The following is a 15098-nucleotide window of genomic DNA, read 5'->3' on the forward strand; positions in this document are numbered from 1 at the left end:
CGATCTTGCTTGGCACATACTCATCTAACGCATATTGTACGATGGTTTTGAACTTTGTCCACTGATCCTCAACACTATCTGTACTTGAGACAAAACTTTTGTGTTGAGCCGTCAGGTACACTGTAATCTGCTTTTTGTCACTTTTGCTAAACAGAAAAATGTTCCTACCTTCTTTAATATTTCTACTTACGGCTGTAATCAGTGATGCAGTAACCGCTTTATGATCGCTAATTCCGTGTTCTGCGTTAACTGTTTCGGGTCTGTTTGTCACCAGAAGGTCCAATATGTTATCGCCACGAGTCGGTTCTCTGTTTAACTGCTCAAGGTAGTTTTTCAGATAAAGCACTTTAAAAAAATTTCACTGGATTCTTTGTCCCTGCCACCCGTTATAAACGTTTGAGTCTCCCAGTCTAACGGGTGATCAAAAAGTCAGTATAAATTGGAAAAAGTGATAAACCATGGAATAATGTAGATAGAGAGTTAAAAATTGAGACACATGCTTGGAATGACATGGGGATTTATTAGAAAAAACAAATTCACAAAATGTCTGATAGATCTCTTATGCGCGTCGTTTGGTGATGATCGTGTGCTGAGCCGCCACTTTCGTCACACTTGGCCTCCTAGGTCCCCAGACCTCAGTCCGTGCTATTGTTGGCTTTGGGGTTACCTGAAGTCGCAAGTGTATCGAAATCGAGCGACATCTCTAGGGATGCTGAAAGACAACATCCAACGCCAATGCCTCACCACATACTCCGGACATGCTTTACAGTTCTTTTCACAACATTATTCCTCGATTACAATTACTGTTGAGGAATGATGGTGGACAGATTGAGCATTTCCTGTAACGAACATCATTTTAGCTTTGTCATGCTATTCTGATCTGATAAAGCGCCACCTGTCGGACATTTTTTGAGCACTTGTAATTTTTTTTTTAATTCTAATCAAATCCCATGTCATTCCAAGCATGTGTGTCAATTTGTACCTCCCTATCTACATTATTCCGTGATTTATTCAGTTTTCAAATTTATACTGACTTCTTGGTCACCTGGTGTATCTGGCAAATTAAAATCTCCACCCAAAACTAGAACATGGTGGGGAAATGTACTCCGCAAATAGCTCCTCTTCGTCTTCTGCAATTTTCTTGCAATGCGACGCTGTTATCCAGCACTTCCAGATACCGAAGTATGTCAGTGACTGATGCTGGCAACAAGGATCTCACGAACAGAAACGACGTATTGTACACCACTGCACGCCGATCTACGCCGCTAGACAAGTAACAGGCAACTGATTTTGGGTGCCCCTGTAGGCCAGTGGCAGGGTTCTCCCGGAAAAGGCCGCTTCCCCCACCAAAAGCGCTGCTCGCTCTTGAGTTTACAGACAGACTATACCTTGAAACCAACACCAACTGAACGCCAGTATGGTGTATGGCGAGTCTGTACTGAAGAAAGATGGCGTGCATATGGCGTACAAGGCGTTCTTCCATCTCTTTGGTCAATGTTCGAACACACTTTCAGAATATCTGTCTTGCTTGATATTGCGCTGCACGTTTGGAAAGACTCCCCAGCGTGCGTTTTCCATGCTATGACGATATAAACTCGGCCTTCTCAAAGCTCTACGTTCGAATGAACAGTCCGGGTGCCGATGGCATAACCGACACGTGCCCTTAGCGCCAGGATGTCACCCAGAACAAGTCCGGCCCAAAGGGCCTCCCCTAAACAGCCGCCAGTTCCGCAAACTGGAAGCTGTATCAAAGTTGTTACCGTATCGTCACAGTCCAACACATGTTAGACTGTGTTGAAATTCAAGTTTTTCTGGATATTAATATAATATGAATGTGCTTGAAGGTCTCTCGGGCATGCAGCTGTAGGCAGTATCTATCTTACCCCTGGTGAGACAAGACTCTACATCCTTACATTTGTCCTCTATCCATCCCTGCTTAGCCATTTTGTACTTCCTGTCGATTTCATTTTTGAGACGTTTGTATTTCTTTTTGCCTGCTTCACTTACTGTATTTTCATATTTTCTCCTTTCTTCAGTTAGATTCAATATCTCTTCTGTTACCCAAGGATTTCTACTAGCCCTCGTCTTTTTACCTACTTGATCCTCTGCTGCCTTCACTATTTCATCTCTGAAAGCTACCCATTCTTCTTCTACTGTATTTCTTTCCCCCATTACTGTCAATTGTTCCTTTATGCTCTCACTGAAACTCTGTACAACCTCTTGTTCTTTCTCTTTATCGAGGTCCCATCTCCTTAAATTCCCACCTGTTTGCAGTTTTAATCTACTGGTCATAACCAATAGATTGTGGTCAGAGTCCACATTTGCCCCTGGAAATGTCTTACAATTTAAAACCTGGTTCCTTAATCTCTGCCTTACCATTATATAATCTATCTGATACCTTTTAGTATCTCCAGGGTTCTTCCATGTATACAACCTCCTTTCATGATTCTGAAACCAAGTGTTAGCTACGATTAAGTTGTGCTGTGTGCAAAATTCTACCAGGCAGCTTCCTCTTTCATTTCTTAACCCCAATCCATATTCACCTACTACGTTTCCTTCTCTTCCTTTTCCCACTATCGTGTTCCAGTCACGGCGTAGCGTGCCATCATCATCAGATTACTCCTGTTGACTGACGTCCTATGCCGGCGGGCGGTGTGGTATATATACCTGTCGCCTCTCCCCTCCAACGACTCCGCGTATGGACCGAGGGATGTGCAGGCCGCGGTGGTCTTTCAAATTTCAACGCTTTTTTCATCAAAAGTGCAACAATGCTATTTGCTATTAAAGGTTTGAAAGCTACTGGAGTATAGCCCATGGACCAGTCCGTATTCACCGATGCAGATTTCCTGCCGGAAGACAAAACTGACATCGGAATTGAGAGGCCGTCAGATAAAGAGGTTATTGTATCTGGAGCTGAACAGGTAAAAAAGACGACGCCAACAGGTTGGGTGATCAAGCTGGCAGGTTTCAGCGAATTGTAACTATGAACTGCCGCCCAAGAATGACGAAGTTATTGAGGCTAATTGTTCTAGTCCTGCAACTGTTAGATCGTACATTTATGGGTGCACTTAAGACTCACTACAGCGAGAATATTTGGCAGTGGATGCTCCATGAAAGCAAACTTGTTGGATCCTATGATATAGTGTGTTTCTTTGGCAAGGGAAGGAAATACAGTAGAAGGATGAAGTAGTGAAGGCAGCAGAGGATCAAATAGGTAAAAAGACGAGGGCTATTAGAAATCCTTGGATAACAGAAGAGATATTGAATTTAATTGATGCAGGGAGAAAATATAAAAATGCAATAAATGAAGCAGCCAACAAGGTACACAGACGTCTCAAAAATGAGATCGACAGGAAGCGCAAAATGGCTAAGCAGACATGGATGGCTAGAGGACAAATGTAAGGATGTAGAAGCTTATCTCACTAGGGGGTCTTTGGCAAAGTTCTTTTCCTCTCTTTTCTTTAATAATGACTTCTAACTCTTTTTTGTACAGCAAATCAGTTGAAACAATGGTCTTTCCCCTCATCCATTCTCGGGAATACGAACATCAGGGCAACATAAGAACCTCCTGCACTCAGCAAACAGACGACCATTACTAGAGACCCACACTCAGCAGCAGTCAGAGAACAAATTTGGCGTTTACCTCTGCTTGCAGTATCAGTCTGAACTACACTAAGGCCTGTTTTCTAAACGTTCCATACACGATCTTCTGGATACTTATGTTTCCAGAATTCCGCTTATAGCAAGTCGTAGAATGAGTTAACTCTCTCATGCGAAAAGCGTTTTGCTCGAGCATATGATGTTCCAGTTGGCTTTCTAATTGAAAGCTTATCTTGATGACATCGAAGAAAATGGTCAAGACAAGGCCTTCCAGCAATTTCATTTCTGAAGTTTGTTGCAATTCCATTCCCAACTGCAAGTTGGTAGGCCATTTTTCTAACATCCATACTAGTAAAAGCATAGAATTTGGCCTCCATATAGTGTATGTAAACCACTAGTTCTCTTTCCAGGGCAGCTGGTTTTCTTCCAAACTTTTTAGTTTCAACATCTGTCAGGTATTAGCCTCATACACATACTGGCACAGAGTTGTTTTTGGGACAGCGCAATGTTTGCTTTTTTAACTCCCATGAGTTTTACTACAACAGCAGACACTGCCTCTCGCATTTTGTTTTTATCCCACACCTGCCTTTTACGGGTTCATTTAGGTGCCAGATTAGTCCTAGGCATCTGAAAACAGAAATAAAAACATTTTACGGTCTGCTTATAATATGGACCCTGAGGTCCACATTACAGTCACTTACACCTTGTAAACTAGTGTAGACAGCTTAAAAATGCAATAATACCATACTTTTAATCTATTTGAAACTGTTGCCAATACTTAGATGCAACCTACTAAGTATTAACCAATAATGGTATGTTAATACACTACTAGAGTTCAGCTAAATATTATTAAGATATTAAGGGGGGGGGGGGGTGCATATTACCACCACTTACTCTACATGGTAAAGCAAAGCAGGTGAAACATTTGGATAAAGGTGTACTTGCATTCACGTTGCTTGTAACAGCAAATCTGTTTGACAGGCTCATTGTCATTGTGAAAGAAAAACTAACAAGCAAAATGAAAACATCCACCATAAGCACGAATCCAGTATTTTGATGAATAAGGACTCAACTAGAAAGGTAGGCAGAGGTTGGAAAGTACCAGCCACAAAATCACTTGAAGTTTACCTTGTGGAAGAAAATATTATCCACTGTAACTCCAAATTAGTGTGCACTGACTGTAAAGTAAGAATTCATAGATATTACTATGCATGTATTGATTATAGCATTAAGTTTAATACGTGTAAGCATATACATAATGTTTATGAAGTAGAGAGTATAGAAGAAAAACCGTTTGAAATTTCTGAATTACCAGATGTACTACTTATGAATGTTGGAGAGGAAAATTCTGAAGCCAGTTTGTTCCTGTGACACAGAGGTACTGGCAGAAATTGTTTCTGGTATTTCAGTTACTGAAGTTTAGCTGGCCAACAAAATGGTAACTTCACTGAAGGCTAGTGTAGGTGCTGTTCATGCCAGTAGTGGCGTCTCTTTCAATAGCCCACAAAGGAGTCACAAGAGAAAACTTGCAGTACAGAGGAGACTGTTTTGAGCAAAGAAAACAAATTCCTCAAGCTACATACTCATGGCAATTCCTGATACAGAAGAAACTGTGAACACTTCTGGATGAAGGTTTGCACCACATTAGCTAGTGTGTTGATCTCACATTCAGGAACATGATGGCTTTATTCCATGTCCTGCCATCCAGTTTTAGGTTTTCCATTATTTCCCTAGATCAATCAAGGCAAATTCTGGAATGGTTCCTTTGAAAGGCCAAGGCCAATTTTCTCCCCCATCCTTGAAACAGTCAGAGCTTATGCTCTGTCTCTGACGGCCTCACTGTTGACAGAATGTCAGATGTCGATATTCCTTCCTTCTTCACTGGCCTCTGGTGCGGCAGTTCTGCTGACACGTGGGACCACCAGAAACTGCTGCGGCTTGTGCCAGCAGCCTAGAATGCTGGCATCACTGGGTCAGCCCCCTCCCAAGCCGTGCTGGGCAGTGATGACTGTGACTGAGGCTCAGCGCACTGCTGGTGATGGCCACACATTTGACAACTGTCCCAACGTGACAACAGAGTGAGTTGCAATCGTCAACTTGTAATATATATTTATTTTTGATCTAGCTAGATGGGTAACACTAGTGCAACTGTTAAACAGATTAAATATTTTCATATTCTAGCAAGGAATACACTAACATCTGATTGTTCACAATCAATTTTCCTGATAATGTAACTCATTTACCAAAAAATAAATTTGGTGAATAAATAATAATTTCAGTATCAGTACAAACACATGCAGTTGGAATTAGGAATGAGTAATTATGAATTAGCAATATAACCCAACTGAAAGCCTTTCACGTTCCAATTTGCAGTATAATTTTACTTTTTAAAAAAATCCCCCTTTTTGAAAAGTTATCTGTAACCAAATAACTCATATTCCAGAATTTTCTGTTTTTAGCGGGCCATTATTTCCTAAATTTAAGCATATAATTTTGTAGTTCTAATTTACCAGGGCACAAAAGTGGCTGTTTTTATTTGGAAACAAGTAATAATTTCAAACTTGTCATTAATGCTAGTAACACCCTGACACAGATGCTAAGAGAGCAGATACCAAGTCTCACTGCTTGCCTGCTGGCTGCAGATGTTGATTGATTGTCTGAATGAGGAGAGGAACGAAACAGTGACATCATTTGTCCCAAGATCCAAAGTGGCAGAGACTGTGGGAGCAGCAAACCAACAGCACAATCTATTTGATGGCGAAGCAAAACAGGCAAATGGAGATGGAACACTGGGGTGGCAGGAAGATTAAAGAACTGGAGGGAGGAAGGGGGAGATCATAAGACACCCCAATGGTGCTATGTGTGACATGGTGCTGGAATCACTGCTAACCCACCCCAGTTCCCACTTCATACCATGATTGCGACACAATGGGGGATGACACAAGAAGAGGGGGTGGTGATGAAACAGCACAAAATGGAGAGGAAAACCTGACCAGCATGAAAGCAATGATGAAAGCCTTCAATTGTGGAAGACAATTCAGGTACTTAAATCCATGGAACAAACCACTTTTATGATGAAAACCAAGGACAGATGTAACTATGTAAGGTTGTATGCTACCATCTGTGATAATGGAGAATGGAAGAGTGTGTTTAGTGCAAAAGGCCAAATGGTAGGGGAGTCTCATAAAATGTGGGGGTTACAGATCATTATGGAGTAAGAGGCTTAGATTCAACCTTGTATGACCAATACGAAGTTCGCAGAGGATGGTAGATCCCCAGTGGGCCATGTGGCAAGAGTCCCCTTATCGCAATAAGTTTATTAGGCAGGGGGTTGGCCTCCAAGAGTCAGCTCAAGGCTGAGCAAAAAGGAATTGGACATGAGGCTGCAAACCCAGCACCAGAGAGGTCACACAAAAGGGGCACACCCTCCAGCCACAGGATCAGCAGTTCATTACCTGGGATACCCACATGAGTGGGAACCCAAAGAAAGTCAACTGAACAACCAGCATAGTCAAGATTGGTAAGGTGGTCTTAGATGTCATAGACCAAGAAGAGGGAGGGAAAACCACTGCCTGATAGCCTCAAGGGCAGTTATCGAGTCTGCACATAACGTGGGTGGGAGAGGACTGTTAAACATACTAAAGAACCTGGTAAATGGCCATTAGCTATGCAGTACACATGCTACATGGGGCAGGTAAGAGATGGTGTTACTTGCCAGCAGAAGGCACATTCCTTGAAATTAGCAGATTTAGAGCCTAGAGCCATTCCATTAAAACACAACAGCAGCCTGAAACTCCCATAAGAGCTGGCAGAACAAACAATGAAACACAGACCCCTCTGAATCTGGGATCAAGGAACTAACCAAGGAGGAGGAGGTTTTTGGAGGGAATGGGGAACAGGACAAAGAGGGAAGATAAAAATCATGGCAAAGGACTGCAAGCTGGAGCCCAACTGTTAAACTCACCTGAAGAGTGAGCAATTTCCTGCTGCTAAAGTATAAAATATAAGGGACGTGTGGGGAAAGAGAAGATGGTGATGGCATAGGAAACAAGAAGCTTAGACTGTTGAACCAGAAGGGCAGTGAGTGGGGGACAATCCCAGCTTCAACCAGGAAACAATACGGTTAGTGCAAAAGGTACTGATGATCAGACAGATACCACAATGGTGGACCTGCTCCAAGAGGATCAGTATGGAAGGAGCAACTGAGCCCTAAATTTGGCTACCATGCCACCCCCCCCTCCCCACACACACACACACACACACACACAAGTAAATGTCATAAGACGACCCAAGAAATGGAAGTGGTGGACCACAATCAGAAATTGGGTCTCGAGATAAAGCTCCAGTAGGTATCGTACACAATATGGTGACAGAAATGCACCACCCACAATTTAAGAGGAGAAAACTGAAAACTGTGTGAGAAGGTCCATGCAGAAGCATACCACATGGCACCCTGGAACTGTCACTTCACAAAAGCCACCAAGTGTTAAATAACTCAGACACAGGAGTCATCCACATGCAGAGCAGGGGTGACCAACAACAGTTTGACGGAGGTCACAAGTCCTTTAATAGTGATGAGGAAAAGGATACTTAACACTGAACCCTATGGAATGCCATCCTCCTCAGCAATGGAGTGTCCTCATCCCAGGACTTATGAAAGAGAAGAAGGAACATAAGTAGAGGAGGACACACACTAGATGCCAGAGAGGTAAGGGGGGAGAGAGAGAGGCTTCTGCTAGTTCTATAAAGAGAGACCAGGCAACCTTGGGGATGCTAGAGCTGACGGTTCCATGGCCAATGTGTACCAGCAGACTCTTGGACTGAGAGGAGGCCCTAATGGCAGCAGACACCAGAGAAGAGGCACTTCTCTGGTGGATGAAAGGAGCAACAGTTGGAGGGGAGGAAGATGTAAGTTGAGGGGAGAGGGAGAGAAGAGTGAGGCATCACTGGGATAAGGTGGGGGAAAGGATGTAACAGAGTCAATAGTAGATTTTTGTAGACACAAGGCGAAGCTGATCGTAAACCCCAATATATTCTTTCCTTCTTACAAACCAGCGACAGTTGTGACAATGAATACATGTGGTCAGTAGAACAAAGGCACACCTGGGCATCCTCATTCATTGCATACAGGATTAATACATGTGTACAAATCATAAACACCAAAAACATTTTAGCAGTGGCAGGACATACATCACAGTGCACAGTTATAAGCCATAACCTTGACCTTGTCTTGGGGGTATCCACTTCAAAGACCAGAATAAAGTGGTCATTATCAGTGTGGTTGTCCTTAGTGCCTTTCTGAATATGATGAACAAAATGAATGCCTTGCCACTCCAGACTGGCCCACGCTTCACCAGTTTGGAAGATGAGGTCTCTATGAAAAAGACACCCTGAAGCATATTCAAAGGCTAGTGAGGAGTAATGGTTTGCCAAACTTGTCTTTGATAGTTTCTACCAAAATAATGGGTTCATGGTGGGAAGGTGTCCTTATCAGTCTTGATGCAGACCAGGTAATGGGGAAAAGATTTGACCCCAAGCAAGCGAGTCTGACCCTCCTCCCATGAGGGGATAGTTGTAAGTTGAAATGTCGTTCCTGACTAAAGGTCCGCCAAAGACGGCCGGTTTTTTAAGTCTGATACGTTTGATACACAAAGTGTAGACCCTAATAACACCAAAACCAATCAGGGGCTCTCCCCTTGTGCACTACTCAGCCACACCAAGGGCCAATGCCATAGGGGCTGTTGCTGGGAGTTCCAATGCTCCAGAATGACAAGCCACTACTCCTAGGCATACACAGGGAGGTAGCAGCTCGTGTATCAGAACTGTCATCCCTGTTTTCAGAGGACTCCATCAAAAGAGTACATAACACCCCAAGCACACGAAATGACTACTGTGCTAGCTGTACAGCACAAAAAGGGCAATGGCTTCCGGTAAAAAATGGAAGAGGTGGTAAGCCCACATGCCAAAGACTTCATGTATGGTGTTGTTCCACAGCTGGCTCACACCATGGAGACAAAATTTAGAGTAGTTCAATCCCCAAAGAGGGACCAAAAATTCCAAAAAGGGAATTGTAAAGCAAGAGGAATGATAGTGTAAGGGATAGCAACAAAAAAAAGATAGCCAGGCCAATGTAAGCAAGGGAAAGGATTGAGGACAGGGATGGATGAGCACGGGAAAGTTAATGCAGTTTTGAAAAGTAGAAAGGATCCAATTACTAGCAGACTCATGTGCACAAAATAATTGTTACCCCCCTTCCACTGGGGAATGGGGATGGAGCAGATATAGAAACATGATTCTGTGATGTTAAAGATAAACGAATCTTCATATGTGAGTATTACTGGATTTGCTCCAAGTACCCACTGGCCAACATGCAAACATGTAGTACTGAGGTCAGACTGGCCATCGTGACAGCTCTATTTCTCATGCAGTGAAGTAGACAACACTACCCAGTGCTGTTGGCACTGTTGCAGTCGCATGTTGTATTGCCATGCTAGGTGACACGACAACTCACCATAGTGCACACAACTACACACTGCTTACTCTAGAGCCCTGCAAAGTAATATTAAACCGACTGAGCATATACAAATTAAGAGATGACTCACAATTCAATAATGTGCATATCAGAGAATCAGTTTCATACCTAGCGTGAAATGAAATGACAGTATGGCATTTCTGGCCGGGAGATCGTATGCAGGAGAAATCGGCTGCCTACTGCAAGTCTACATCAGTTGATACTGCTTATTTTTGCATCTAAATAAATGGTAAAATGGTGATAAGCACAACACAACACCCAACCTCTGAGAGGATAAATTCTCAAATTGGCCAGGAATTGCACCTGGAGCCCCTGCACAGCTGTTGGTCTCTCTATCCGACAGCCACAGTGATGGACAGAGCTGGCCTCCAACACACTCATTTACTGACAGTCCTGTAAGGCATTGTGTATCGGAAGAGGAAAGCAACATTGGGCATATGAATATAGGGATGACTCACAAGGCATTTCAGTATTGTGCTTACACACAATCAGTTGCATATATGGTGTGCTGTTTGGATGCTCTTGCTGCCATGGTATGCCAAAAGCTTATCCCTCACACCCAGTGACAGGTCCTATAAGTAAACACTAAATCAGAATGCAGGCATTGTGTACTGAAACAGGAAAGTAACATTGAGCATATTTGAATTTATAGACGTCTCACAAGACATTTCAGTATAGTGCATATTACATAATTAATCTCATACCTGGTGTGCTGTGTGGAATCTCCAGCTACCTTTTTTAAGCCAAAAGCTTACCCTTCACGCCCAGTAAGTAAACAGACAGGAAGACAAGATGTCCAGCGAGTGAGATCACAGGTGTTTTCTTCGTCCACTAAAAGAACTTATTTGAGAGGAAATAGTGTCAAATTTAAATTTCCTTTGTTTTGTATATTTGGTGTAGTGTCCATTCTTGTCACAAAACTGAATATTTGCGTCCCCATAGAGATTATTCTTGAAAAAAAAAAAACTTTGTGTAATCTGAAGTCACGATAATTGTGACATAATGCGAAATTTTGCATTCCAAAACACAAAAAATTCTATTCAAATTTTCCTGATAGCGGAAAATTCGTTTAAGAAAGGCAGCTACTAGTTTCATCAGTGCCTATTGTTACTATAAAAGTATAATTAAAAGTTTTTTAAATTGTATTTAACTAACACATTTCATATTGTTCACTAGTTAGAGGTGATCTAGGTATAAATTTAAAACCTGACCAAACACTAAAGTAAATTCTCTAAAAGCAAAGTAATTACTAATTCATTCTTCTGTCATTGTATCTCTAAATCATTACAAAAACAACAACAACAATAGCATGTAAGACCTCCATGTCATTTTTGCATACATATAGCCAATCTCGTGTCCTGGACAAATTTAAAACTTAATTATTCTTTTGAAACTGATCATGAGTGGGAAATGTGGAAGCTGTTATAGCATTGTGAGTAGAGGGATTTGTTGCTAACCTTGTAGGAAATATTTTCACTGGGGGAGGGAGAGGTGGGGGGAGAATCTTGGGAGAACAGAAGAGGCTCTCTCCTGGAACTGCAGAGTATGCAGTAGGAACATTTTGGTTGGGGTACAGGAAAGGAAAATCTGTGCCCTTGTGGCACAGTTGAAGGAAGCAAGGAAGGAACTGATAAGGATCAAGAGAGATGGGGAGGAGGAGGGTGGTTGTGAACTGGCAGCTTGTAGGAGGGTAGGAAGAAAGAGAACATGATCTGATGTTTTTGGCGTTGATGATAAAACTGTGTGTCTACCACTGCCAGAGCCTCTGGTAGAACACGGAGCAAGAAATGTGCAGCACACTTCAACTGAGGCCAAGAAGCTTAGAAATATACAAAATGTTAGGAAGAAGAAAGTGCTGCTGCTAGGTATTAGGCATGGGTGAGTTGTAGGCCCCGAGTTACAGGAATGTTTAGGGGCAACATACCAGGCCACCAGTATGTTCCAGCCAAATGCAGGGCTAAGTCATGTGATAGAGGACTTAAGGTCTTTACAAAAGAAGACCATGTAGTGATAGTGGGTGGGGCAGGAAACAGTTTACACTGGGATAGGGCACATGACATAGGTGGTGACCTGGGCAAGATAGCTTCCCTGACTTGTGGCAGTACACTTTGTTGAGCTGTTCCAGTGTCACGATTGGCCAAACCTTGATGGAGATGTGAGGCGAATCAATTTGGGGTTAGGGAAGCCAACTTTGCTCACATGCCCGTCGGGACTATCGACAGATGGGGTTTCACTGGGTGTGGCCTATACCTAAACAGGACTGGCAAAGGAAGATTGGTACAGCTGATTCGTGAAAGTATAGGGGGTGGATCTCTGGCCACACATGGTCAAATACCTGTTGTCATCAGTATGAGAAGTAGGTCTTTTTTAGGATAAATCCAGACAACAGGTTCCCCTGCCTAAAGAGTGTCTCCAGCAGTTTGAATTAACAGGGCTTGATATCACCAAGATATTAATAATTTTGTGTTTGTATGGATCTCCCAGAGATAGTGTGGACACTGTTTTTCAATAAATTAACAGAATTTCTATATAAAGTCTCAAGTACAAAGCTCTGTGTGGGGACATTAAAATCAACATGAATATCATAAATGAATCCAGCAGCACCTTCATAAATATACTTCAAAGTTTTGGCCTCTCCCTATTGGTCAATAGTGCAACAAGGGTTGCTACAATGACTTCATCAGTAATTGACAATGTTGCCACAAATATGGGCAGGGAAAAATGTGATGTAGCTGTAAAAGATCTCGGATTATCAGACCATCTCTGTCAAACAACAACAGTAATATGAGACATGAAATCATCCCATAAACTACAAGCCTACAAATGACATCCATTGGAAATGAAAATAAAAGATTTTTCAAAGGAACTAGCAAAAAACAAAAACAAAAAAACGCTGGGATGAAGTGTATAGGGAAACCAATGTGAATAAGAATCCACATTATTTAAATTGAACTTTGAAAAGGCATTTCCAAAAGTATGCATGTCTGTATCAACGTCACACAAAAGTAGATGGATAACAGCAGGTACTAAGAAGTCCTCCCAAACAATTAAATACCTCACTTCGATGGGAAAAGAGTCACAATGATCCATAGGAAGGTGCTGATAGCTGCTAAAAAGTCGTTTAATGACACAGTATTATATAATGCAGGGAATAAAAGCAAAGCAGTCTGGGATGTTATAAAAACGGGGACGGGAACGGGAACAGGGAGAGGCAAAGAAAGAAAGAAAGAAAGAAAGAATAACATACTGCTAAGGGAGGAGGATAAGGTAATAAATAAGCCACAACACTTATCAAACTATGTAAATGAGCATTTTTCAAGTATGGCAGGGAAGTTGCGACAAGAATTCCCCAAAACAAATATAACCCCTGTAAAAAATGTTGCACTAAATACAAAGATGTTACTTCAAATCACAGATAATGAAGCCAGTAAAACTGTTGAAAAACTAAAAAGCCAGTAGGCTTATATGAAGTATCAATGTGTGTACTAAAACAATGCATAGAGGTTGTACAAGGTCCCTTAACACACATAATAAATGAATCCTGTACATCAGGGACATTTCCACAGCAGTTAAAACAGGCAAGAGTTGTGCCTTTGTTTAAGAAAGGTAATGCAGAAAATTACAAGCTGTCACCATTCTCAAAAATAATAGAATCAATTATGAAAAACAGATTAATGAATTACCTGAATAAATACAATCTTTTAAGTGAATCACAGTTTTGTTTGTGATGTGGCAAAAATACGGAGTCAGCTGTCGTAGAATGCACAAAAGTGGTACTTGATGCTCTTGATAAAGAAGAGTCTGTCAGAGGGTTCCTTTATGATCTTTCTAAGCCCTTTGATGCAGTCGACCACAAGATTCAATTAAATAAATTAGAAGCATTAGGAATAAGAGTGGTAGCTGAGGACTGGTTTTGATCATACCTAGCAGATAGGGTACAAAGAATAGTGATAACACATACTTCAAATAGAGCTTAACATTTAGTAAAACACTTACCCGAACAAATGTAAGCACATTACACACATCCATGCCCGAGGCAGGATTTCAACCTGCGACCGTAGCAGTCGTGCGGTTCTGGACTGAACTGCTCGGCCACCACGGCCGGCGAAAAATACATTAATATGGGGTTTCCGCAAGGTATCAAATGAGGACCAATAGTATTCCTGATGTACATCAATGACTTTCCCAGTAGTGTTACTCATGGTGAAAAAATTCTTTTCACTGATGACAGCAATATTATAGTCAGTGAGAAAACAAGAGAACTCCTCTAAGAGAAAGCAAATGAAACTCTCAAGGAAGTCTACAATTGATTGATTTTTATTGTTGTAGAGACCTCAGAGGCATTACAAAACAGAGAAACTTCTGGTACAAATTGATATTGCATAGTAATTTTAGCCAATTACAGACTTACTCATATATAGAAGCATGTAAAAACTGATCACAAAGTGTGGTCATACCATATTCTTTGCCTCCCTTCAAAATTCATCCGTTTCATAAATGTTGAGTTCAAGAAGAAATTATTTTACTTTTTTTTTTCATTGGAAGATCTCTGATATGTTGAGGCATGGCATAAAAAAATTTTATGGGTTTGTATAAAGAGCACTTTTGTGTTTTCTTATAGTTACATCAGAAAGAAACTAGGTCTTGCTTGTTTCTTGTGTTATAATTATGCCGCATGTCATACTGTTGATACTTCGGATAGTTTTCCTTGGTATGCATTACACACTATGGTATAAATATTTACAGCAGGGTCATAATCTGTAATTTTTTAAAGCTTGGTCTACAGTGAGCTCTGGGTGCCAAGCTTATTGCCTTCTTTTGTAGTTTGAAGACATTAGCTGCCTTGCTTTGATGTCCCCACAGTAAATGGGACTGTGGTTTCTTTTGCTTTAAGTACTGGCACATTTAGACAAAGACACAGCTTCCTTGGAGAAAATATTCCTTTGCTAATGCTGCTTCCCACCTT

This window comes from Schistocerca gregaria, unplaced genomic scaffold, assembly GCF_023897955.1.
Source record: "Schistocerca gregaria isolate iqSchGreg1 unplaced genomic scaffold, iqSchGreg1.2 ptg000343l, whole genome shotgun sequence".
Lineage (NCBI taxonomy): Eukaryota > Metazoa > Arthropoda > Insecta > Orthoptera > Acrididae > Schistocerca > Schistocerca gregaria.